We start from the raw sequence: 27955 nt of genomic DNA, 5'->3' as shown, positions 1-27955 counted from the left end.
GTGCCCTCTCTTTTGCCCTTGAATATCCAAAGCTAAAATGTATAGAATTGATTTACTGGGACGTTAAAACGAAAATCTGAAATTCAGTCTTACTGATGCGGTCACCACGGTGCGGGTGCATTCCGTACGAAAAGGCTTTTTGTTTAAGGAACTTGTTCACTCCTTTTGTTTTTCGCTTTTAAGCTCAGCCCTTCAGTTTGTGTTAACAATATCAGATCTACACCTTCCTTCGGACGCAGAACCAACCGAGAGTGCATTTTCCAGTCTTTTATTAACTCTTCACACTGTGGGTTGATGAAATGCTAGTGACACTTCCTAATTTAAGCTGGAAACCCATAATATATTAATGGAGTAATCTGATTTCATTGACAGATTGTCATTGGTTTTTGGCGGAAGAACATCCAGAATTTTCTCTCTTTGTGTGTGTGTGTGTCGTTGAACAAACACATCTAAAGTGTAGTTGAGGGACAGGTTTTGAAAGAATGGACTCTGAAATTCATTGTGATGGTTTAGGGGTGTACACACGCTTGAAACTTTCTGAGGAAAGTTCCTGAATAGTACCTTCTTTTTGGAGTTAGAATTTGAAGTTTAATATGCATAACTTTGAAAATTTAGAACGTGTTGTAGGAGACTTTCCTCAGAAATGAATGACAAAGTGATAATTGTTTTAAAAACTTGAATGACAAGTGATGAGAGTATATATAACTTGCATGATTTGGGGGTACTGCTAAGAGTAATTAAAATGCCTCATTCTATTTCTAGCGCTGCTATTAGTAGCTTAGTGATCTGAGGCAAATTGCTTAACCTCTGTGGACTCTATTTCTTATCTGTAAAATGAAGGAATTAGAGATGACTTAAAGATTTCTTCAAACTGTAAAAAATGAATTATTTTCTTTTTATTCTCCTCATTTTAATGATCACTAGTTGGTTTCTGGAAGTCGATCTTTCTGATGGAGACCTTTTTCTCTCTAAGCAGTTTAAGCACTTAACGCTGAAAAATAATGGCATTTGAAAAATGTTCTGGATGAATTGCACCAATTTTACATGAGAAAAATACTGAAAAATACTACTGTTCAAAACCTTAGAAATATGGCTTCCCTTGAGCATCTGCAGCTCTGTTTAAAACATGTTGGAGGAAAAAAAAATCAAGCAGCAGTTTTTCATGTTGATGGCTGCATTTTGTCTAGACTGTGGAGTAGTAGCATCATGGAAGAAAATCAGTTTTCCACAACCTTTAAGCTGCATGAATGCCTGTCATTTTACCAAGGGAAGCTTAGGCTGAATTTTTTTTTCCTGCCTCAGGTTCATTTGTACAAATAGCACAGGAGGACCCCAGCCCCATGCAGGTGGCAGCCTGGTTGGGGGTTGCACCAGTCCTGTCCTCACGTTGGCAGACAGATATCTAATCTGAAGCCTTTGTAGGGGCCTGGGCACCTTTGGGAGCCTTAGCTGGAACTGAAGCTGGAGCTGCAGCCTGGGCCTTGGTTTTATCCTTGTCCTTGTCCTTTGGCCAGGACAGCCTGAGCCCCTTGGCAGTGCGGGCATGAGCATGCTTCCCAGGCTTGGGGTGGGCAATGTAGTCAAGTTGATTGAGCTTGCGGATGACACCCTTTGGGATCTTGGGCTTAACCTCCTTGGGCTTTATGAGGGCCTTGATAACCTTGGCACATGTACTCATGGCCTTGGCACTGTTAGCCTGCATCTTTTTTAGGCCCTTCTTGTTGTGTTTCTTGGCAAATCGCATGTTCCTCAGGAACTTGGGGTCCACCCCCTTAAGAGATTCGTATCTTTGTGATTGGGATTTCTTGATACCATTTCTGTGCCATTTTCAGGACTGGTTGTGTGTGGTGTGGTTGTTGGTCTTGGTTATGTTTGCACCTTAAGCTACGGCTCCTGAAGTGCCTAGAACCGGAAGAGACAGGATGAATTTAATACTGAAGGGGCTACTGTTTAAAATGGGAAAGTAAGCCCCACACATAACATGTATTTAGACACTTAGCATAATTAATTTGTTTATAAATGAATGTATCTGTCCTTTAGTCAATAAAGTCCTATATATGGACTGAGGAGAAAAAGGAGCGAGCATTTTGTGGTGCTATTTTTTGGAAAGCCTGTGTTTGGGGCTATTACCCTTTCTCATTGATAGTGCCTTGTTTTATCTGAGTTGAGAGAGGAAGGGTAGGTGGAAGTAGAAGAGCGTACAGCAAAGCAAAGGCATTTGCTGATGTTTCTACACTTTATGCGTATTTATGCCTAATAAATGTTTGTGGAATTCGCATAGCTGCCTGGGCCTATTTCAAACAAAAGGAAACAGGGCTTTAAATGGCCTTTAAAGCTTTACCTTAGCAATCATTAATTACCTTGCTGTAATAGATATCTAACATTTAATACTCTGGGTAAAGTGTTTCATATATTACAACTTTTTTTTTTAAACTAATGTTAGGTTATGATAAGGATTTATCTTTGTCTTAATTGTAGATAATTATTGCAAGTCTAGGGGCAGTCTAAGCAAAGGAATTATTTTTAATAAAATCAGTGATTGGGCAGAAAAAAATTATGGCTCCCCTAATAGTAGTTTATGAACTTTGTGGAAATGGAAAAGAACAGCTGAAACTTGACAGTTGGCAAAGTCTGTCAAAGTATCTTGGATGTTGCATGAACTGTTAATTGCAGTGAAGGCAACTAAAGTATGGGTTTGTAAAATAGGTGTATCAGATCCCCTAAAAATTAAGGCATTCACATATATAAAATGAAGTCTCTGAAAAGTTTTGAAACCTCTGTGAGAAGCCCCTGTTAGGTATGACCCCCACCCCCCACCCCCACCTCCAAATAGTATCTCATAATGACAGCAGTGAATCAGTAGCTATTTCAGAACTATTAGAGTAGGCAACAGAAATCAAGTAACCTCAACCAGTTATTTCACGACACCCTTTGTTTTTACTTAGCTCATATTGGTAACCTTGTGCCATCAGCAATGGTAAAGAATTCTTTCCCTCCCTTCTCTTATTAAGAGCTGCTTATAAATAAAATAGGGCTCTCCCTGCTAATGAAATCTGTTAATGCTGTTTCTGATTTACCTCACCTGCCTGTGGGAACTTCTGGAGTCCTTCCTCGGCCTCTTTCCCCAGGTAACTTCTGGAAGCGTGGAAATGAGTGCTGCTACATTGCAGCCCAAACTGAGTCTCTTTGCTGAAAGACAGGAAGCTGACACCTCCTTCTGCCTCAAACTGCAGGGTTCTGCTCTCTAGGGGTTGTAGCAAAAATGTGAAAATCTTGATTCCAGCACTATGAAGGGGTTTTATTGCAAAGATAACCACTCTATCATTTCTGACAACAGACAAGTTAGATGCAAGTCCTTAATTCTTCATTTGTTCATTTTACCAACTTCGAACCTATGTTATAGTGCACGTACTTAGCTCAGTGCTGCCGATAGGAAGGCTAGTACAATGTACTCCTTCCCTTAGTGAGTTTATACTTTAGAAGTTGGGAAGACAGTCAAGCCTAAAATTAAAATGTGCAATGAAATTTTGTAGGAGCTATAATATAGGGCATTGTGGAGACACAAAGTGGGTATTGGGGCATTAGCTGCTGAGGGAAGGATAAAAAGGCTTTGTAGAGGAGGTGATAGGTGTTAAATACTGAAAGATGAGTACAAGTGAGCCTCTTAGAAAAATTAGAGGGCATTCAAGGCAGAGGGAACAGTGATTGACACCACTAAAACGAGGAACTGCAAATGAGTTTGGCATGACAAGCTTGTTTGCTTGAGCCAGCTCCCTTTGGTGTAGCAAGAGATAGGTCTAGAGCCTTATTACGCAGGGGCTGGGTTGGAGAGCCATGTAGATCAAATGAAAGATTGGATTATCCTGTAGTCTAGTGTGTTTAGAGGTTTTTTGGCTATGACCCTTTGGAAAGATAAGCATCTTTACATTGCAACCCAATATGCTTGTATATAAATGATAAAATGTCACTACATAATACCCTTGCTTTGTGTGGTGCACTCTGGTAGTTTCTATTGTGTTCCATTCTATTTTATTTTTAAGATAGACTGATGATGGTGACCCACTCAATTTATTTAATGACGCTGTGGTAGCAACTGGTAATTTGAAAAGCACTTCTCTTCTGTGTGAAGATTACTAAAGAGTTTTAAGCAGAGTAAGAACATGAGCAGGGAAGCAGAATAAGAGAGCAGTTTTAAAAATCATTTAAAATTCAGTTTTGTGTCTTGCATTGTGTGGAAACACCAAGCCAGAACAATGAACTATGGCTGGGTAGAGGAAGTGGATAGTTGGGCAGGCCCTGGAAAGTTCCGAAGTAGGGAGGGGAGAGATGGTGACTGAGAGATGTGTAGTTGACTGAATGCAGCTTCTTCAGAATTAGGACATTTCATGTGCAGAGGTAATAATGTAGCAAAGAGCATGGTATGTTCTTAGCAGAGTCACTAACTGTGGGTCCTAAAATAGTGAATTTGGGAGTTAAGGGGTTGACAGAAGAAACTGTCTTTATCCATAGTTTATAGTTTTGAGTGATGAAACATCTCAGAAGAAAAGGTGGTTATATCCCAGAAGGTCTGACCTCTCTACTGCCATGTGATTTTTTTTTTTTTTTTTTTCAGTCTTTAGTGTTTAGTTGAAGTATTTGTTTTTAGTTACTGGATTGTTATTTTGGATTAATATGACTAACTGGACAGAAGAATAGGGAAAATGAGTGGTGAGTGCTTAATGTTTTCTGATATAATTTTTTTCTGATGTAGTTTTTAAATGACTATAAAACATTTTATGTAGATTTATATCTCAGGACATATCTAGTGGAATGAAATGTGCAGCTTTTTTGTGTTGCATATTTGTAATGCCTTATGACCTGTGGCTAATATTTCTGTTTGTTTTTGAAAAGTTGAGTGCTTTTGAGGCATTGCAAAGTTTCAGGTCTGTTAAATATTTTCATTTCAAAAGAATCTACATGTGATAAGGAATATTTATGTAGATTTTAGCCCATCTACAAGAATTCAGATAAAATTTTCACATCTGTCTTATTGAATGAGTATTGCAAGAGTAGGTAAAACTTTTTTGTTTTGTTTTGTTTTGTTGGAGACAGAGTCTCGTTCTGTCGCCAGGCTGGAGTGCAGTGGCATGATTTGGGCTCACTGCAACCTCTGCCTCCTGGGTTCCAGCATTTCTCCTGCCTCAGCCTCCCAAGTAGTTGAGACTACTGGTGTGCGCCACCACGCCCGGCTAATTTTTCCTTTTTTTAGTAGAGATGGGGTTTCACCATATTGACCAGGGTAGTCTCAAACTCCTGACCTCGTGATCTGCCTGCCTCAGCCTCCCAAAGTGCTGGGATTACAGGTGTGAGCCACCGCACCCAGCCAAGAGTAGGTAAAACTTTTTAAAAACTAATAATTCAATGGTCTTCAGTATGTGAATAAAATCATGTAGATATATATTTAATTATTTATTTATTTGAGACAGTGCTGTGGCCCATGCTGGAGTGCAGTGGTGCCATCATGGCTCACTGCAGCCTTGACCTCTCAGGCTCAAGCAGTCCTCCTACTTTAGCCTCCTGAGTGGCTGGGTCTATAGGCTCACACCACCATGGCAGGCTAATTTTTGTACTTTTTGTAGACATGGGGTTTCATCAGGTTGCCCAGGCTGGTCTTGAACTCCTGGACTCAAGTGATACATCTGCCTTGCTGTGAGCCATCACGCCTGGCCAAAATCATGTATTTTAATCTTACTTTTTATAGCACACCTCTCCGTAGTCTATAAAATTAGGACATCCATGATGACTCTCTGTTAAAAGAGTCAACTTTATTGATGAACTTATGTTCTTAATTTTAACATTTCATACCTTTTGATACCCCTTTTCCCATCTGTCCTGAGTGTAACACATTGGTCATTTCTGTGCTTCTTCATGAAATGTCTGAGAAAGAAAAAAAAGATGAGAATCAATGCAGCTTGTTTTAAGCAGTATTTTTGAGGGAAATTATTGACACAAATAATCTTTTTTGTTTTGCCTTTTTCTTCTACTTGCATTTTTAAAAATCTTGTTTTTAAAAGTTTTTAAAAATTATTCAGTTCTCTGGTAAGTACAATTTAGAATTAATTTAATTTTTTTTTGTCTGCTAAACATTTCGGATAATATAATTAATTTTATAGGGTCATCTTTTTAACTCTTCTTTCAGTGAGGTTTTTGTCTGCCCAATAATGGATTGTGAAGCCGGTATGGATCTTGTGTAGCTAAAATAATTTTATATATAGAACTAACATTTGACTTAGTTAAGAACTGAATTTTATTTACCCTTATTTATGTTTTTTTCTGTCAAGGTAGACTACTAAAGGAAGGCAAAAAGTCATTGTTTTCTGTCTTGTATCAGAAAATAAAATTGTTTATAAAACCCCCCCAAGCCAGTAATCTAATCAATGTTTTATCTTCATAGTACACTTACCTTTGCATTTTCTCTACCTTTTAAAAAAATCACCTTTATCTCTTAACACCTAGTATTAATATTAGCTTAAAAAATTAGCTCGGCTTTACGAACATCTTATTTTAATGTTCTTCCATAAACCAAGAAGAGTTTCAATGTTATCTTTTGAGAAGTGTTGGAACCAAGTCCTGCAGGCACAAAAGTTGTAAGAATTGAGGGCTTTTTGTAAAATTACCAAGCAAGAGTTGCGTAGAAATTAAACACAAACAAAAAACTGTGCTTAGGGAACACAGATACTAAAGCAATTTCATTACTTTATAAGGTCATTGAAAGTCATGTTTATTGTCATGTCTGTTGGCATGTCTGGATCCATGTGGTCACATGCCTTAGAGTCCAGAGGCCTGTAGAGGCGAATGTCCTTGATTTCCACCGCCCCTCCATAGAATAGTTTGTTCCTAATTTGTCATTGTCTAGTTGGGGAGTCTTTTTTGAGACAGAGTCTTGCTGTGTCACCCAAGATGATGTGAAGTGGCACAATCTCAGCTCACTGCAACCTCCATCTCCCAGGCTCAGGTACTCCTCCTGCCTCAGCCTCCCTAGTAGTTGGGACTACAGGTGTGCCACCACACCTGGCTAATTTTTGTATTTTTGGTAGAGGTGGGATTTCACCATGTTGGTCCTGACCTCAAGTGATTGACCCACCTCGGACTTTCAAGGTGCTGGGATTATGGGCATGAGCTACTGCGCCCAGCCTAATTGGGGAATCTCAATAGAAGTCTACTGAGAGATATAACTCTGATACATATCTCTTTGGGTGTTATACATTGTGCTTCCTAACCCACAAGTTCATAGTGCAGTACACATGTGCAATATTAGTTGAAAGGATTTGTGGGAATTAGCGCTCATATACAGAAAATCCTGATTTCTAGCAATTGGGCCAATAGTTGGATATACCAATTATTTTTCTGAAAGTTTTTCTAGGTAAATTTTTGAATTACCTTTATATTTACATATATCTCAATCTTAAGTCGTTACTGTCTTTCTTCTGTTTTATTTAGGTATTTATAAGGGTTGTTCTGAACAAGACTTTCTTTGTGTGAGTGGGAATTTTCTGCCCAGTTACTTTCCAGTTTCCCTCATTAGACTCTTAATAATGATCTTTAGGACATGACTATCAAAGACCTCAAAATACTCATATTAGAAATTTCTGTCAGTCAGTTTTCCTGGAAGATAAGTCTGTACATTCCTAAATGTATATGGGACAATTATTTTGAACCTATTATAATATTTAAGTTACTTAACCTATCCCTTTACCTTTCTGTGCTTTTTTTTTTTTTCTTCTACTTACTCCTTTGTAAAAACAGAGCTGTTTTCTTTCTTACTCCCTTATGAATCACTGTCTCATGGCTTTTAACATTAAAATTTGTGTGCTTTGCTTAATCACTTTGCCAGCTCCCAAGATGTTTACAGATTGAGGATTCCTCCTACTCTTGTTTACTCAGTATTGCCAGGGATCTGTATACATTAAGCTCAATGGGACTACTCCCAAGTCACTCTTAAACTCATCTTTCTTGAGATTCTGTTGATAAAAAAAAAAAAAAAAAAATTCTAGATCTTGCAGGCTGCTGTTTTCCTTACCCAGCTGATAATCTGTAAGATTTTAGTTGTGTATTTCATTGTTGCTTTCATTTAGTATTTTACTATTGTTAAATTGATATTTATTGCTATGCCTATGTTAGTATAGTGGAAATAGACATTAATGATGACATTGCTGTTTAATTGTATTTTGCAACATTTTAGTACAGATGCCCTTGAACAACACATGTTTGAACTGTGTGGGTTCACTTATATGCAGAGTTTCTTCCACCTCTTGTTACTCCTAGACAGCAAGACCAACCCTTCCTCTTCCTCTTCCTCAGCCTACTCAATGTGAAGATGAGGAAGATAAGAATATTTATGATGATCCACTTCCACTTAATAGATAGTAAATACATTTTCTCTTATGATTTTCTTTTTTCTTTTTTTTGGAGGCAGAGTTTTGCTCTATCCTGCCTGGCTAATTTTTGTATTTTTAGTAGAGATGGGGTTTCACTGTGTTGGCCAGGCTGGTCTTGAACTCCTGACCTCGGGTGAACTGCCTGCCTCTACCTCCCAAAATGCTGGGATTACAGGCGTGAGCCACTGCACCCGACCTCTTTTTTTTTTTCTTTGCGACAGAGTCTCACTCTGTCACCCAGGCTGGAGTGCAGTGGCGCGGTCTTGGCTCACTGCAACCTCTCCCTCCTGGGTTCAAGTGATTCTCTTGCCTCAGCCTCCTGAGTAGCTGGGATTACAGGCGCATGCAGCCACGCCTGGCTAATTTTTGTATTTTTAGTAGAGACAGGATTTTGCCGTGTTGGCCAGGCTGGTCTCGAACTCCTGACCTCAAGTGATCTGTCTGCCTCAGCCTCCCAAAGTGTAGGGATTACAGGCGTGAGCCACCATGCCTGGCCTGATTTTTTTAATAACATGTTTTTTTCTCTAGCTTACTTAATTGTATGCGTACAGTATATAATACATACACAAAATATGTTAATTGACTATGTTATCAATAAGGTTTCCAGTCAACAATAGGTTATGAGTAAAATTTTTGAGGAGTCAAAAGTTACATGCAGATTTTTTACTGAGCATGGGTCAGTGTCCTTAACTCACAAATTGTTCAAGGGTTAACTGTATATTCTGAGTAATCAGTGTAAAATCTAGGATGTTACATTATAGGCTCTTCATGTGGTAGAAGCTATCCCAAAGAATGTTTTCAAAGATGGTACAGTGGTCAGTTAGAAATCAGGATACGAAATTGTATGTTCTGAATGACTTCAAGTATATAAAATTCTGTGTATGCATAAAAATGTTTGAAAGAGACTCATGAAAGTGCTACCATGTTTATTTCTGGGAGATAAGATTGTAAAATTTTGTTTTTTAGTCTTTCTGAATCTTGTAGTTTCTCTATAATGAACATATTAAGTTTTAGAACTTCTCTTGGGTTTTAAGGGTAAGGGTATTAAAAAGAGAACTTCTCTTGGGTTTTAAGGGTGAGGGTTTAAAAAAAAATGTTGATTACAGTAAAATGTTATCAGGACTGGCAGGGCGCGGTGGCTCACGTCTGTAATCCCAGCACTTTGGGAGGCCAAGTCAGGCGGATCACCAGGTCAAGAGATCGAGACCATCCTGGTCAACATAGTGAAACTCTGTCTCTACTAAAAATACAAAAATTAGCTGGGCTTGCTGGTGCACACTTGTAATCCCAGCTACTTGGGAGGCTGAGGCAGGAGAATTGCTTGAACCCAGGAGGCACAGGTTGCAGTGAACCAAGATTGCGCCACTGCACTCCAGCCTGGTGACAGAGCCAGACTCTGTCTCAAAAAAAAAAAGTTACCAGGACCAGTCACTGTTCTTACATCTGGATACTTACAGATATTTTTATCAATTTTAGCTTTATCTCAAATTTTATCTCATTCTTTTCAAGATTAGCTAAAGAAGCAGTTACTCTAGTGCCAGCAAAACTTGTTTAAGTGTAAGGAGTATTTCTCTTGTCAGTTATTAGAGTATTAGCACTAAACTGTACTTTTTGTGGAGAAGGAGATGCAGCCCAAAGGGAAACTGTGACTATGGGAGGTTATGCAGCTTTGACATGGCAGATCATGTGCTGGATCCCCCAGCTCCTTGGGGCTCTTGCCATTAGAACAGGTGTTCCTCAGTGAATGCTTACATAGATACAGATTCATTTGGAGAAGGGTTTCTAAGTCCTTATAGTGGTTTACAAAGACTTAATTTTACTGCAAACTTAGTTTCTTATAGATGAGTTTATTAAATGTATGTTGTTTTCCTTCTAGATGGTACTGAAAAAAGCTGCATTTTAATTTTAGTGTAAGTAAGTCTCCCACAATACATTATACAATTGTCCCTTGAACATGGTGGGGGTTAGAGGTACTACTTGCCCCACCAACTCACATTTAACTTTTGACTCTCCCAAAGCTTAATTAGTAATAGCCTACAGTTGACTGGAAAGCCTTATCAATAACATAAACAGTTGATTAACTCACAATACATTATACAATTGTCCCTTGAACATGGTGGGGGTTAGAGGTACTACTTGCCCCACCAACTCACATTTAACTTTTGACTCTCCCAAAGCTTAATTAGTAATAGCCTACAGTTGACTGGAAAGCCTTATCAATAACATAAACAGTTGATTAACACATATTTTGTATGTTATATGTTTTATATGCTGTATTTGTACAATAAAGTAAGCTAAAGAAAAGAAAGTGTTATTAAAATCATAAGGAGCCAGGCGCAGTGGCTCACGCCTGTAATCCCAGCACTTTGGGAGGCCCAGGCAGGCAGATGGCTTGAGCTTACAAGTTTGAAACCAGCCTGGGCAACATGGTGAAAACCAGTCTTTACAGAAATACAAACATTAGCCAGTTATGGTGGTACACACCTGTAGTCCCAGCTACTGGGGAGGCCGAGGTAGGAGGATGGCTTGAGCCTGGGAGGCGGAGATTGCAGTGAGCTGAGATCCTGCCACCGCACTCCAGCCTAGGTAATAGAGTCAGACCTTGTCTCTCTCTCTCTCTCTCTCTCTCACACACACACACACACACACACACACGGCTGGGTGCAGTGGCTCACGCCTATAATCCCAGCAGTTTGGGAGACTGAGGCAGGTGGATCACTTGAGGCCAGGAGTTTGAGACCAGCCTGGCCAACATGGCAAAACCCCATCTCTACTAAAAATACAAAAATCAGCCGAGTGTAGTAGCGCACGCCTGTAGTCCCAGCTACTCAGGAGGCTGAGGCTGAATTGCTTGATCCTGGGAGACAGAGGTTGCAGTGAGCTGAGATCATGCCATTGCACTCCAGCCTAGGTGACAGAGAGAAATTCTGTCTCAAAAGAAAAGGAAGAGAAAACATATTTATTGTTTATTACATGGAAGTGAATCATCTTAAAGGTCTTCATCTTCATTGTCTTCACACTGAGTAGGCTGAGGAAGAGGAGGGATTGGTTTTGCCATCTGTGGCAGCAGAGGCATCTGCATTAAAAGCCTGTTCAGACAAATATCCTTTCTCCTCAATGATTTTCCTAATGGCATCTAGGAACTCATCTACTACCTTTTAGTGGGCAGAAGCTGCTTTTCCTGTTATCTGGACATTTTTTAAGCCAAAGCTCTTCTAATATTATCAAACCATCCTTTCCTGGCATTAAATTCTCTAGCTTTAGATCCTTTATCTTCTTTTTGCTTTAAGTTATCAAAAAACTGCTTTTTCTCGATTCATATTAAATAGCTATGGTTTTTTTTTTTAATAGTAATCCTTCACCTACATAGAAGCTGCATTTTCAATATGAGAAAAAAGGTATTTTGCAAAAAGTGCAAGGTTTTTGTACCTGCTGGTATAGCTACAGAGATGGTTCCACAAATTTTCTTTTCTTTTTTTGCAATGGTCCTTACTCTGGGTTCATTTATCTTGAAATGGTAGGCAACCACACCGGCAGACCTCAATCTGTAGCACATATCAGGCAGTTCAGCTTTTTCTTATAATAGCATGACTTTGCTTCTTGGGAGCACTTCCAGCATCACTAGTGGCACTTCATATGGGTCTCATGGTGTTATTCAAAGTTTATAGTATTGCACTAAAAAGGATGAAAAATATGCAAGAACCGTGATTTTACTGTTGTGATACACAATTTACTGTGGCATTTTAAGCAGTCACTCAGAGCACTTGAGCTCACTGCAATAGCAACAGGAGTTAGCTACAAATTATTACAGTAGAACAGTATATACTAGTTAATGTTACGTGATGATGTAATACTGCATCTTTTTGTGTATTTGCATTTTTCTAGATGTGCCATGTATGGTCTGTAAGTTTTTGCCTACGTTTTGATAAATTTTAACTCTTTGTAATAGATTTGTGTATATTTTATGGTAGCAAATGAAAAAATAGACTAGAATCTACATATTTTATGCACTCATAATGCCTTTTTCTATTTTTTCAATATTTCTAAGCTATGCAGTTAATCTGTAAGTTTTTTCAAATTATAGCAAATCTCCAAAAATTTTTCTAATACATTTATTTAAAAAAATCAGTTGTAAAACATTATTGTAAGTATACTGCTGCAGTTCAAATCCATGTTTAAGGGTCAACTGTATTTTGAATACATTTAAGTACTTCTCGTAAATGATTTGTTATTACATGTTTTTGGTATAGAGTTTTCAAAGTTGATATTAACATGTAAATGCCATCAGTCGGCCTTGTTAACTGCCTTTGTAGTTATTGGGCACATGAGCCTCTGGAATACTTATGCATCTATTTACATAATACATAGGCAGGCTCTAGTTTTCTAAAGAATTCAGACCGGAAAAAGAAAGCTTGAGATGCTATCTTGAAACATTTTTCCTGGGGCTTAAACGTGGAGACCTTGCTGGGGACGGTGGCTCACTCTTGTAATCCCAGCACTTTGGAAGGCCGAGGTGGGCATATCACAAGGTCAGTAGATCAAGACCATCCTGGCCAACATGGTGAAACCCCATCTTTACTAAAAATACAAAAATTAGCTGGGCGTGGTGGTATGCGCCTGTAGTCCCAGCTACTTGGGAGACTGAGGCAGGAGAATTGCTTGAACTTGGGAAGTAGAGATTGCAATGAGCTGAGATCGCGCCACTTTGCACACCAGCCTGGCGACAGAGCGAGACTCTGTCTCAAAAAAAAAACAAACAAACAAAAATAACAAACTGGAGACCTGCAAGTAGAAGGACCAATTGTAGCATATTGTACAATTTCTGAATCATCCCAAGGTAGTTGTAAGTTGTTGATTTCCTCACTTGTAAGAGAAGATTGGACCATATTGCATCCATATTTAAAATTTTTTTTTGGAATTATTTTTCCCAGAGCTTTCAAACTCTTATGCTGTCATTGGCTGACCAGAAAAATGTATGATAGTATGAGGTAGAAGACAGTAGCGACTGGTGGGGACTGTAGGAAAGTGAAGAGAAGAGATCCTGCCTAAAAACATAGATATCCAGTGTATTCTTAAAACCCTCTGGCCAAAGAAAGATATCTGAAGCCTGATCCCTTATTCAGCAAACATTTTTTGAGTTCCTACTAGCAACTGTGATACTCTAATGTAGGTCAGATACAGGCAGTTTGGAAATGCTTTAACTCTTTTTTTTTTTTTTTTTTTTTTGAGACGGAGTTTCACACTTGTTGCCCAGGCTGGAGTACAATGGCACGATCTCAGCTCACTGTAACCTCTGCCTCCTGGGTTCAAGTGATTCTCCTGCCTAAGCCTCCCGAGCAGCTGGGATTACAGGCATGCGCCACCACACCAGGCTAATTTTGTATTTTTAGTAGAGACGGGGTTTCTCCATGCTGGTCAGGCCGGTCTGGAACTCCAGGCCTCAGGTGATCCGCCCTCCTCGGCCTCTCAAAGTGCTGGGGTTACAGGGGTGAGCCACTGCACCTGGCCTGGAAATGCTTTAACTCTTGACTGAAGAAGGAAGACCAGAGCATCAGCATCTAGTGTGACAGTGGCAGAAATGCTTATTAGATCAGTGGTTCTCAATTTTGAACCTGCATGAGAATCACCTCGAGGCCTTGTTAAAAAGAAACACAGATTGCTGGACTTCTTTTACCCCCAGAGTTTTTGATTCAGTGGGTCTAGGAATAGGGTCCATGCATTTGCTCTTCTAACAGATTCCCAGGGCATGCTGATGCTGCTGGTCCAGGGAACTTCTTTGAGAGTGACTGCATTTGATAAATGCAGCTTACAAATCAAATGTGAGAAACTTTTGTCCATTCAAAAGCTTCAGTGACTCCTAAAGCATGCTTGCTTGCTTGCTGCCCCTTCCTTTTGAAGTTGCAAAAACTAAGTTTGAACTAAGGGGGAAGAACTTGAGTAAGCTGTCTTTTTTTTTTTTTTTTTTTTTTTTGGAGACAGAGCCTTACTCTCTCCTGGGCTGCAGTGCACGATCTTGGCTCACTGCAACCTCCGTCTCCCGGGTTCAAATGATTCTCCTGTCTCAGCCTCCTGAGTAGCTGGGATTACAGATGCATACCCCCATACCTGGCTAATTTTTGTTTTTTTTTTTTGTTTTTTTTTTAAGTAGAGACTGGGTTTTGCTGTGTTGGCCAGGCTAGTCTCGAAATCCTGACCTCAGGTGATCCACCCACCTCAGCCTCCCAAAGTGCGGGGATTACAGGTGTGAGCCACTGCACCCAGCCCTGTCTATTTTTTAATAAGCAAAAATATCCAAGACAACTTGAAACTGGTCTCTAATCTTTTTAAACCTGATTACTTGTAACAGTTATGCCCATTTCTTGGTCAGAGTTCCGCTTTTTGATATTTCTGAATGTATTGTTTTTTAAACTACCAGGTACTGCTTTGACTTCTGAAGTTTTCTGCTTTTGGAAGAAATCTTACTTCTAAGTTATCTATTTTGTCTAGATATCCTTAAGTTTGTCCAGTGGTGTTGAAGCCTACGTGTTTCTTTCTTTCTCTTTTCTTTTCCTTTCCTTCCCTTTCCCTTTCCCTTCCTTTCTTTTCTTTTCTGAGACAAAGTCTCACTCTGTTACCCAGGCTAGAGTGCAGTGGTGTGATCTTGGTTCACTGCAGCCTCCTGGATTCAAGCAATTCTCCTGCCTCAGCCTCGCAAGTAGTTGGGACTACAGGTGCATGCCACCACAACTGGCTAATTGTTGTATTTTTTAGTAGAGATGGGGTTTCACCATTTTGGCCAGACTGGTCTCGAACTTCTGGCCTCAAGTGATCCACCCACCTCCGCCTCCCAAAGAGCTGGAATTACAGGCATGAGCCACTGTGCCTGGCCTGAAATTTTTCTATTCCCTAAATTGTCTTTCTTTTGTGTTCCTTTTTGTTGGTTTAGTTTCTTATTTCATTTTGGAAACTATTCTGGAATATCTGGTGAGCCTCAGCTGTGTATGATACTAAAAAGGTGATTAAAAGCTTTTTGTGAATCAGTGAGGCCTGTCACTGGTTGGACTTCAACTTAGATATTTAGGTGGTGAACTGGCCTAAATTTTTTGGTTGGTTCCCAAGTTTGGGGAGGTCTGTTGTCTAAGATTTTAAGTTTTTCTATGACACTTTTCATTTTCTTTAGAGGAGAATCTTCCAGTGTAGAGTTCTAATCTTAACATTCTGAGAGCAAGGTAAGTATATTCTTCTGTTATATACCTCCGAGGCTTATCATCTGCTGTAATCTGAAAGTCAGAATGGGAAGATTTTTGCGGGGACAAGGTTCTGTTTGCAGCCTTTCTCCTGGTGCTCCTATTTTAGGCCCCACTCCTGTCTTCTGCTATTGGAAAAGGTAGTTGATTCACTGTGGGAAGGGGTGGGAGTCTCATTTCTCTGTTATTTAAACCTTCAGTCAATTCCTCCATTTCAGTCACATACTTCACACCTCCTCTGCAGTCCCTTTGCTTCTAAATTCTAGCCAGCAGGTTGTTCACTTAGTTCCCTCTTTGCAGGCACTTTTATTATAGTTTCCTTGGTTTTGTCAAACCAGGCACCATTCCTTCTATTTTCCATCTTTAATACATTTTGAAAACTGTATTAAAGTTACTTAAGAACTGCTGCTGCTTTTTACAGTCTTTGGTGTTATAGGTTTATACCTTGTTTTTCCCCCCTTCACTTTCATTTTAGTGGAATTTTGGAAAAGGAAGATAAATGAGTATAATTAATTTGCCATGTTTGACCAGAATCACTGAGCCCTTAGGTTTTGAATTTCTATAAGGCATCTTTCAGAACAGTGTCGGAATGTGTTGACACTGTTGACAGTTAATTGATTGGAATTTGGTGGATGATAAAGTGTTGGCTTTCTAAAAATCTCTCCCTGTAACCAACACCTGAAAATCCAATGCATGATGTAAGCATATCTTAAAATTAAAAACTTAAAATTGATTAACCCAAACCTAAGGAAAAGAGAGCACTGACTCAGCTGTGTCAGGTAACTAAGGTATTGCTACAGTTTGTCTCCTAACACTGTGCCTCATGAGCACTTGTAAAAAACAGTAAGCACTTAATTTATGTCGTGAGTCATGCCAGGCACTGGCAGTACAAAGATGAGTAGATAGCCATGTAAACAAGAAATTACAGTACTGTGATTTAAGTGCTGTAATAGAGATGTATGTTGTGTTTGGTAGCACAGAGAAAGAAGTGCCCACCTCTACCTTGGAAGGTCAGAAAGCTTCACATAGCCAGTCATGAACAAATAAGAGTTGGGGGAGGGGAAGATGTATGAGTGGTTGTTAGGGTATTTTAGGCGGAGAGGTGGCATGGGTAAAGCTTCAGAGGTGAATTACGCTAATTGGAAAGTTAAGGTAGTTAAGGGAGATGTGACTAGAAGGATAGAGGCCAGATCATGACTATGTCATGTTAAGAGGATTGTACTCTTCCTCTAGATTAATGTAATGGTCTTCAAAAATTTTATTTATTTATTTATTTATTTTTGTGAGACAGAGTCCACTCTGTCACCCAGGCTGGAGTGCAGTGGTGCAATCTCGGCTCACTGCAAGCTCCGCCTCCCGGGTTCACGCCATTCTTCTGCCTGTAGCTGGGACTACAGGCGCCCGACACCACGCCCGGCTAATTTTTTGTATTTTTAGTAGAGACAGGGTTTCACCATGTCAGCCAGGATGGTCTCGATCTGCTGACCTCGTGATCCACCTGCTTCGGCCTCCCAAAGTGCTGGGTTTACAGGCATGAGCCACCGCGCCCGGCTATCTTCAAATATTTTTGATGCAGTACCCATATCAAAGATTTTGAACATCTTCCTTCATATGTGTATATTTATAAAATTACATGTACTCTCTGTATTAATATATAAATATACATATTTAATGTGTATATAATAAAACATATAAAAATAGAAATGATGGAGAATAGTAACTTCTTCCTGCAAACAGCTTTAGAAGCTGTTAAGTAATGGTGAGCAATAGAACAATTTTAAGTTGGTAGTTATTACCATGCTTGCATTTTAGATCAACTACTCAGGCTGCAATATAGAGGAATTTTTGGACTTGGAGAAGGCAGGGGTGTGTGTGTGTGTGTGTGTGTGTGTGTGTGTGTGTGTGTGTGTGAGAGAGAGAGAGAGAGAGAGAGAGAGACAGAGAGAGAGAAAGAAAGAAATGCTTGGGTGTCTCAGCGACACTTTTTTTTTTTTGAGACTGAGTTTCACTCTTGTTGCCCAGGTTGGAGTGCAACGGCGCAATCTCGGCTCACTGCAACTTCTGCCTCCTGGGTTCAAGCGATTCTTCCGCCTCAGCCTCCGGAGTAGCTGGGATTACGGGCACCCGCCACCATGCCTGGCTAATTTTTGTATTTTTCAGTAGGGACAGAGTTTCACCATGTTAGTCAGGCTGGTCTGGAACTCCTGACCTCAAGTGTTCCACCCGCCTTGGCCTCCCAAAGTGTTGGGATTACAGGTGTGAGCCACCGCACCCAGCTGAGACACTCAATTGCAAGATAGGTTAATTGCAGCAATTTAGTCAAAAATAATGGCTTGAATTAAAACCGAGTAGAACAGGGCTTGAATTCAAGAGATTTAAGTAGTAATGTCTATAGGAGTTGACAGTGATCTAGATAGATATTTTGAGGTAAAAGAGATTGCCTTGGTCAGCCACTAGTTGATAAAGGGAACCAAGAGTAGAGAAACAAGTTTGTAGCAAGGTGAGATGACAAATTGAAGGAACCTTGAGATATTTGTGGTCAACCACGTGGGAATGCTTTATAATTGGATATTGTTGGTCTAGTATTCAGGAAAAGAGAACTGGGCTGGGGATAGAGTTTTGGGAGTCAGAATATATAATTTTTGGTTGGAGCTGTGAATGTGGATGAGCTCATGCAGGGTGTTTATATAGTAGATCAGGCATCTCTGGGAATAGTCATTTAAGGGGCAGCTGAGAAAGCCATCAGGTGAAAATAGTGTCAAAAGAGCCAAGAAAGGGAGTGAGTTTCAAGAAATGAGTAGTAGCCAGGATCAAATGTAGCAGAAACATCAAATGAGGCAAGAAATAATTAGATTGGGTAAGTTATGGTCCTTTAACAATCTTACCTTGAATTTGAGAAGTCTAGGGTGGAAATCAAATTACCATGAATTGAAGGTGTTGAAGGATGAGGAGCAGACACTAGAAATGTGTCTGCTTCTCCTTTAAGACCAAGCATCTTTGAAATAGTAGCTTCAGCAAGCTCTAGGGTTCAGGAAATTCTTTTGGTTTTGCTTACAGAATGGGATTAAGCATTATTTTTAGGATCTGGCAAAGGAGTCCATGGCAAGGTGTATTTAAAATATTAGAGTAGAAAGGGATAATTATTGAGAAAGAGATGGGCGAGAATGCAATATGGAGCACAGGTGGAGGAGTTAACCTTCAGTAGGAGGAATATTGTCCTCCTAGACTGAAGGAAACGATATGACTAGTTTGTAGGTTAAAACAGGAGACTGAGGGAATTCCTTAGCTGATGGCCTCTGTTTGTTCTGTTCATTCATTCATTTAACAAACATTGATTACCTGTTATGTGTCAGGCAGTGTTCTAAGTTTACGAGAGCTGTGAACAAAGAGCCTTGCCTTCATGGAGCTTCATTCCAGTGAATGATAAAAGGCAGGGCCATCTGCGAAGTGTGGGGATGTAAAGGTTGTCAGAGCCTTGGGAATAGAGGGAAGAGTGGGAGACAGTGCTGGGTAACTTAAAGGTCCCAGCTGAGATTAGAAGCCACACATTCTGGTGTTCTTAAAGCTGTCTAAATCCAGTTATTATTGTACCTGAAGAGCACAGTAGAGTTAGAAGGGTTAGCAGAGTGTGTTAAAAGAGTTTTCATTTTCAAGCCAGGTGCGGTGGCTCATGCCTGTAATCCCAGCACTTTGGGAGGCTGAGACAGGCGATCACCTGAGGTCAAGGGGTTCGAGACCAGCCTGGCCAACATGGCGAAACTCCATCTCTGCTAATAATACAAAATTAGCCTGGTGTGGTGGCGCATGCCTGTAATTCCAGCTACTTGGGAGACTGAGGCACCAGAATTGCTTCAGCCTGGGAGACGGAGGTTGCAGTGAGCCAAGATCGTGCCACTGCACTCCAGCCTGGGCAACAGAGTGAGACTCTGTCTTTAAAAAAAAAAAAAAATTCATTTTCTTCATTTTGCTGAAAATAAAGCAAGAAGTGGGTATATCCCATTTTTGTAGTGTTCTATTCTGTTATTTTAATATATGTATCACTTTTTTCCCCTTAGCGGCCCTTTTCCTTCTATAGAGAACATCTCTTATCTTAGAAAACCAACCTAATAATTATTAAGTTTTCCAAAATGTCACCAATTTTTTAAACATTCGATGTCTTTTCTGTGGAAAACATCCTGAAGCCAAGTCGTATGGAAAGTCTTAGAAGTCTTTTGAGGGCTGGGACTGCATTTAATATTTATATTCTCATTTTCTACTACTGCTCAGTACACATACCACATACAAAGCACTTGCGCTCGTGTGAACCAAAGTGCATAGGGATTCTTTAATAAGGTGGGTTTTTTTTTTCCTTCTTTCATACCTAGGAAAGTCACAGAAGTTAATTGATTGGTGTAAGCACTTAAACATTGTTCTGATTCTTACTGAGAATTCAGTATATTATTATTTTGGAAACAGTTTCAGAAGTTATCTTATCTTCCTTATTCTTGATAAATATTTTTAGTCTTTCTAGACAGGGTATACTTTTCAGTCAAAGTAGTTTCACCCAAAGTAACTGTACCCCTGTACTAATTCTATTACAGCCTCAATAGTGGATTTTTTTTTTTTATATGGGGACTTTCATGATAGAATGCGTTTAACTAAATCAAGCAATATTTGTTAAATGGCAGAAGTGGTTAAAAGACAGACGCCTCAACATGAAATGAAGTTTACTTTATGCATTGTTATATAACTTCATTATCAAGCTCTAAATTGATTGGACTGGATCCTTTAGAAGACTTTTTAAACTTTGGGATAGGGATTTAGGCCACAAAAGCTGTGACTATGGTAAAGTGTAGCATGATACAGCACAGGCAGAACTTAGCAATCAAGTGAGGTCTCTAGAGCCAGGTAGTGGCTACATTTAAATTAGTGATCCTCTTATTAGCTCCATAATCTTGGGCAAGGTACTTAAGTTTTGTGTGTCTCAGTTTCCTCATCTGTAAAATGGGGATACAATTATGAAGATGAAGTGATTAAAATAAACAAGTTTGCTTAATAAGTTTGTTAAAAGTGTTTGTTGCACATAGTAACTTCTCAATAACTCATAGCTATTGTTAACTATGGGTTTCTGGTTTTTTGCTACATTTTACTTTATTTCGTATATAAGGAAAACAACCAGTTGACTAAGCAGTTCCAGAACTGCTGTGATAGTAGTCATTAGTTAACAAGAAAATGAGATGGAAGGAAAACCTTTCATTTATTCCCCAAACATATATTGCCAGTATCACAGTAACTCATGACAGCACATGCGACACAGGCTGATTTTCAACATAAAGAGAGCCCAAGCAAGAAGGGTGAGTATTCAGTTACATTTCTAGTACTCAACTGAATTTTAATTTTTAACTCCTTTTTTTTTTTTTAAGACAAAGTCTCGCTCTGTCATCCAGGCTGGAGTGTAGTGGCACAGTCTCGGCTTACTGCACCTTCAACCTCCGGGACTTTAGTGATCCTCTGCCTCCTACTTCCCCTCTTGCCTCGCCACCAAGTAGCTGGGACTACAGGCACACCCTACTGTGCCCGGCTATTTTTTGTAGAGATGGTACATTTTGTCATGTTGCTCAGGCTGGTCTTGAACTCCTGAACTCAAGTGATCCACCCACCTCAGCTTCCCAGAGTGCTGGAATTACAGACGTGAGCCACTGGCACCTGACCTGTAATTCTTTAACTTCTAAATAAAGAACATGAAAAGCTTGCTTTTTTTTTTTTTTTTTTTTTTTTTAAAGCTTTGGTACTACTGAAGGCCAAAAATAATTTTATGGAATATATCTGTTCCCTTCCAATCAAAATCCACTTAAAAGTTTTTGTTTTCCCTTTCTTCTCCTGTATTGTATTTCCAAGTATCTATTTATCTATTTATTTACTTATCTAATTTAGAGACAGGGTGTTGCTCTGTCACTCAGCCTGCAGCCTCAACTTCTGGGCTCAAGGGATTCTTCTGCCTCAGCCTTCCAAGTAGCTGGTTCTACAGGCTTGTGCCAGCATGCCTGGCTAATTTTTTTTTTAATTGTTTTTGTGGGTTTTTTTGGTAGAGATGGGGTCTTGCAATATTGGCCAGGCTGGAATCGAACTCCTGGCCTCAAGCGATCCCTCCACCTTGGCTTTCCAAAGTACTGGGATTACAGACATGAGCCACTGTGCTCAACAAGTTTATCTATTTAACGTTCTGACTTCATGGATTCTTTTGAAATATTATGCTGATTTTAGGGGCTGCGATAGAGCCATCAAAATATTAATTCTCAGTAAGCAATTTGAGTTTTAAATGTTATTTATGATGAGTAATCACTAATTCTACTGTTATAAATTTTATAAGATATGTTAAGTAATATTGTTTTTATGAAAACTCCTTTGTATAGGTAAGTCATCTTACTGGTTAGAGTACAGAAAAGTATTTAAATATCTGATTTGGTCTTATTTATTAAACCTGTTTACCACTTATGGGAAACTTCAAGGTCAGATATTGTCAGTTTCTTCAGACTGGGGTTTAATATATGAAAAGTTAATTAAAAAAATAAATAAAACAAGCTCATAATACCTAAAAATATGTTTCTAAATTCTTATGGTAGCATTAGTTTAGACTATAAGTGTCATGAGGGCAGGGATTGCCTTGTCTATAAATTCATTTAACAAATGTCTACTGAGTAATTACTGTGTGCCTAAATGTTGGAAGTATGACAGCAGTAGACATAATAGGAAATCCCTGCCCTTGTAAGATAGCATTTTCATGTAAGTTATATTTGCAGTGATTGACATCACCATGACCTTTAGCTGCCTCAGGCTGAGTACAGGCATGCAACCTAGACCTCTTACCTAGCCAGTTTCTGCTAGAGGTTACAAGTCAAGTTGTGCCAGGGGACTTCATATGTCTCCTCTGTGAGTCAGTCTTTATAGATCTTGGGAATCTCTGGAGGATTCTAAGCATCAGAGTGAAATTTCAGTTCACCTAAAAAATGTAGCATCTATGCAATAAATGTACTAATTTGACACCAGAGGGACTGTTTTTCTCTTTTAGTAATTTTTAATGTTGTAGTCTAAGTTGAACAGAAGAGAAAATTGTAATAGTATATTAACATTTTAAAGTAGATTTTTCATGTAGATGAAGGAAATAACCTTAGAGATAATAAATTCTGCCCTTTAAAACTTTTTTAATGTTTTATTTTTGTTTTCAAGTACAGAATGGCCTCTTGTAAATTGGTGCCTGTGTTATTTATTTTTATTTTTATTTATTTATTTTTGACATGGAGTCTTGCTCTGTCGCTCAGGCTGGAGTACAGTGGTGCAATCTCCGCTCACTGCAACCTCCACCTCCCAGGTTCAAGCAATTCTCCTGCCTCAGCCTCCCAAGTAACTGGGATTACAGGTGCGATGCCTGTGTTATTTTTAAAAGAGGCAACTGAGGACTTTGCCCAAAGTCCCATTGCTAGCTGGTGGTAGAGCCTAGCCTTCTGTTGCTTGGCCGTGTATTCTTTCCTTTATAAAAAGAAATGTCCACCACTTAGTACAGTAATCCATTGGTACAGTGTCAAACTAAAAATTGGCTGTTTTATGAGTTTGTTTCTTTTTTTCTTTTTTTTTAAATTTATTTATTTATTTTTTTTATACTTTAAGTTCTAGGGTACATGTGCACAACGTGCAGGTTTGTTACATATGTATACATGTGCCATGTTGGTGTGCTGCACCCATTAACTCGTCATTTACATTAGGTGTATCTCCTAATGCTATCCCTCCCTTCCCTCCTCCCCACAATAGGATCCGGTGTGTGATGTTCCCCTTCCTGTGTCGAAGTGATCTCATTGTTCAGTTCCCACCTATGAGTTAGAACATGTGGTATTTGGTTTTCTGTTCTTGCGATAGTTTGCTGAGAATGATGGTTTCCAGCTGCATCCATGTCCCTACAAAGGACACAAACTCATCTTTTTTTATGGCTGCATAGTATTCCATGGTGTATATGTGCCACATTTTCTTAATCCAGTCTGTCACTGATGGACATTTGTGTTGATTCCAAGTCTTTGCAAAAATATGCTTCACAAATTTGCGTGTCATCCTTGCACAGGGGCCATGCTAATCTTCTTTGTATCGTTCCAGTTTTAGTATATGTGCTGCCGAAGTGAGCACATGAGTTTGTTTCTTCAACGTATTTTGAAATCTCTGTCTCTCCTGAATCCTCATAGTGCTTTATATTACCTCCCCATGGCATTTATTACTTTCCACTCATATTGTAATCATCTTCTATTAACAAGATTTTTTTTAGATGAACTGTCTTTGAGAATGGAGTCTGTGTACGTTTCTTCTTTGTGTATTCCTCACAGCTCTTAACAGAATGCCTGGCATTCACTAGGTACTCACATTATTAAACATGTACTCATAGAGATTATATTTTGGGTTTGGTAACAATGTGAAACCACAGGAATCTATTTAGTCTACAACATTTTAAGAGGCTGTTTGGCTTACCATCAGATCTAAGTTTGAATTCTGGCTCCATCCTCTTCTTGGCTGTGTGATCTTGAATAGGTCACTTAACATCATTTTCCTCATCTGTAAAATGAGAATATGTGCCCCATCTAGCTTTAAGATTTAGGTAAAATGTATACAAAGGGTCTAGCCTGATGTACTAATAGCTACTCAGTGAATGGTAACTATTATTGTTACATTTGAAATTTATTTTCTATTTATTATAAATGCATTTTAAAATAATATTAAATAGCTCTATTACCTATGTGAAGGATGTGCAGTAAGAAAAAGGTCCATGGTGAAAAACTGACAACATTTTGGTATGGTCAGTAGATTGCCCACTGGGCTTTTTAGCTTACCAGTTGCTTATTTACGATATTTGATTTGGGACTCCTAGGAACTGGTTTACCATACTAAAACTCCAAGAGGCTGATGTATAAACTAGAATGGCAGTTTATTAATAAGTCATTAAAAATGTATTCTCACATAGGAAAACAAATGCCACAGTGAATCCAGATTGTAATCAGAAGCTTGCTTGAGGAATAAGGATAGTGAGTTGGGTATCTAGTACTACATTAATCTCCTGCATCAGTCGTGACCTGCCACTTGGCTATGTCAGGGCCCCTTCTCTTCTAGAGAGTGCTAAAGGCACTGCCTAATCACCTCTCATAAATCCCATCCTGACTTACATAGTTGTCTGCTTTCAGATTGCATGTTCTTAAAGCAGACAGCAAAACACTGGAGGAGGTTTTATACTTACTCATTAGCCTATCTTTCCTGCTGGAGTTTTACAGCCTCACCTTAGTTGGATTTTGGGATCTTAAACAGACTTCTAAAAATGTTTTAAATTTAAACTTTGTATTAAGTGTACAGAAAGTTTTAAGTATACAAAAACCTAAGGAGGATTATATAATTAACCCCTATGCATTCATCACCTGGCTTCAACAGTTATTAACATGTGGCTCATATTTTATCTGTACTGCCTGCACCTCTCTAGATTATTTTAAAGTAAATTCTAGGCATCATATAATTTTACCTGTAAATATATGACTGTGTATTACTAAGAAATAAGGACTCTTTAAAAAAACACATCTTCAGTACCATTATCATACCAGAAAAATCACTTAATAATTCCTTGATATCTAATAAGTGATCGCAGTTCCCCAGTTGCCTTATCAATGTCTTTTTTACTATTGGATTATTCAAATCAGCTTTCAAACATGGTCCACACATTATATTTGGTTGGTGTGTTTGTGGATTTCTTTTAGTCTATAACAGCCTCCTTCCCCTCCTTTTCTTGCTGTTTATTTACCCAATTTGTCCTGTGGAATTTTTCACAATTTTTATTTGGCAGACTCATGGTATCCTTTAAAATGTTCCTCTGTTCTGTTTCTGGTAAACTTGTTGCTAGATCTGGGCATGCTGAGATTCAGGTTTTAATTTTTTTCCTCCCAAGCATATGTTATGGGTGGTGTGGTATGCTTCTTGTCTGTTATGTTACACAGGGAGGCACATAACAATGTCTGTCTTGCCATTTCTCTTTTTGTATGTTCAGATTGATCATGAAGTTCAGTGTTACTAGCTTCATCCAGCCATTATGAAATTCTTTCCTCCCCTCCCCTCCCTTTCCCTCCCTTCCCTTCCCTGTATGCAGCCAGAATGATCTTTTAAATATAAAATGGATTACATACTACCTACCTTGCTTACAACTCAATAGTGTTCCACTGCTTGTAAACTGACACCTAAACTTCCTACCATAGTCTATAGGAATCTGCATAACCTGGGGTTTATCTGGCTTTCTAAACCTGATTTTATGCCATTCTGTCCTTTGAGAGGCAATGTGGCATTATTGTTAATAGCTTGGGCTCTTGTACTAGACTGGGGTTGGGGTGTGATCTTGGGTAAGTCACTAAACTGCTCGGTCCCTCTATTTTTTCATATCAAAAATTGATGTTCTAATAGTATCTACCAGTAGGATTGTGATGATTAAATAACGCATATCAGTATCAACACTGTGATGATTAAATAATGAATATCAATCACCTACAACAATGCCTGTATAACATAACAAATACCAAATCTTAGCTGTTGTGGTTGCTGCTGGTGTTGATGCTGTAGTTTTTTATGTCTGTGTTCAGCCACACTGGTACTTTTCAATTTCTGGACCTGCTAAGCTCTTGCCAGCCTCAAGATCTTTGCACATCGTTCTCATTGTCTCTTGCAACATGACAAACCATCCCAACATTTAGTGGCTTAAAACAACAATCATTTAGCTTACAAATTTGCAAGTTTGGCAGAACTTGTGAGAGGTAGCTCATCTCTGTTCCATATGGCATTGGCTGGGGGTGGCTTAACTGAGGGCTATGGGGTTTACTTTTCAACGGATTACTCATATGGTTGGCAAGATAGTCTTCACTCTTGGCCAGGAAGTCAACTAGGGTGGAGATCTTGATTCCTCTTGATTCCTTTCTGCAAGCTGCTTGTCCTTACAGCATGGTAGCTGAGTTTTCAGAGTGAGTATCCTAAGAGGAGGCAGAAGCTGAATGGCCTAATACAATGTAGACTCAAGAAGTACACAGTGTTACTTTTGCCTCATTATTTTGGTTCAGGCAGTCACAAAGGCCCACTCAGGCTTAAGGGGAGAGAGCACATAGACTCTACCTCTTGATAGGGAAATAACAAGGTTTTCTAAAAGAGGGACAGGAGATACTGTTGCAGCCATCTTTGGGGAATGTACTTTGCCATACACATGCTGTTACCTGAACCTGAAACACTATTATCTGTCAGATTCCCACTCTTTAGCAAACTAACCAACTTCAATTAGGTCCCTCTTTTTTCCATTGCCTTTGTTTGCTCTCTTTCTCATCATAGCTCTTCATTTTCCTTGGTAACACTTACCACAGTATGTAATTTTTTAAAGTCCATGGGTGTTAAGACCTGTTATGTACTAAGTACCTAGCATTGGACCTGTTGAAATGTTAAAATGTGTTGCTACTTACAAATCTAAACATCATGAATCACATTTGCACTAAGGAAAGCGTGTTCCAAACTTTGTGGAAAAAAATGGAACAAATACACAGAAACACCAGGAGTCAGTTCTTTAACTCGTTAAATTTCATGCCTTACTCCTTAGCTTAGGGTGAGGATGCGATGAAGAAAAACATAAAAATGTTGGGGTGGGAGGGGAACTCAGTTGGAATAGCTGAATTTTTACTTACCCTCCCCATACTTTAAAAACCCAAACCTGCATATCTGTTTTCTATTCCTCTGTCACCCTGTTCATGGCAAGAAGCTTCTAGCTGGTCCTTAAAATATTTTTGTTGAGAAGAAAGCATGATAACTAAGAAATATTTAGTACTCTCAGGGAATAGCCAAATATATTTATTTTACTCAGGGAAAGCAAAACACACCTTCACTCAGTAATAGTGTTTTTTGTTTGTTTTTGTTTTTTTTTTTTACTTTTGGCACACTTCTAACAAGATTGGTTATCAGGTTTCTCAGCCCCCAGGAGACTGGGCAGGGAAAAGAGAATAGACTTTCGGAAGTGAGGTATAGATAATAGCAAGGAGAACAGCTGTTGATGGCCTCAGACAGGAAATAGTTTTTCATAACCTTGAGCAATGATGACATTGTAGCCTGGGAATCATAGTAATGTGGGGTAGAAGGTCCCATACATTTTAAAAGAATTTCATTCACTTAACAGATATGGTATGCAGTCTTGCTGGTTGTTGGAGACAAAAGGTGAACAAAATGCACATGCCCCTGCCTTCGTGGAGATTTCATTCTGGGGATGGGGCAGACCTTATGATTAATGTTTGCGAGGTA

The 27955-nt window shown here is 39.1% G+C and overlaps 1 protein-coding gene, 1 non-coding gene and 1 pseudogene across 5 annotated transcripts in view; 1 reads left to right on the top strand and 2 right to left on the bottom strand.

The window, feature by feature from the left end:
* HOMER1 (homer scaffold protein 1) overlaps positions 1-27955 on the top strand; it is a 165434-nt gene that overhangs the window by 2226 nt on the left and 135253 nt on the right. The window lies entirely within an intron of this gene.
* On the bottom strand, positions 519-5893 carry LOC102140407 (large ribosomal subunit protein eL29 pseudogene; annotated as a pseudogene).
* Positions 23693-23794, bottom strand: LOC123574178 (U6 spliceosomal RNA). Its single transcript, XR_006699077.2, has one exon. It is a non-coding gene; the product is annotated as a U6 spliceosomal RNA (small nuclear RNA).

This window comes from Macaca fascicularis, chromosome 6, assembly GCF_037993035.2.
Source record: "Macaca fascicularis isolate 582-1 chromosome 6, T2T-MFA8v1.1".
In the NCBI taxonomy this organism is placed as follows: Eukaryota; Metazoa; Chordata; class Mammalia; order Primates; family Cercopithecidae; genus Macaca; species Macaca fascicularis.
The sequence above is the reverse complement of the archived record's forward strand: the minus strand, read 5'-3'. Positions and strand labels throughout refer to the sequence as shown.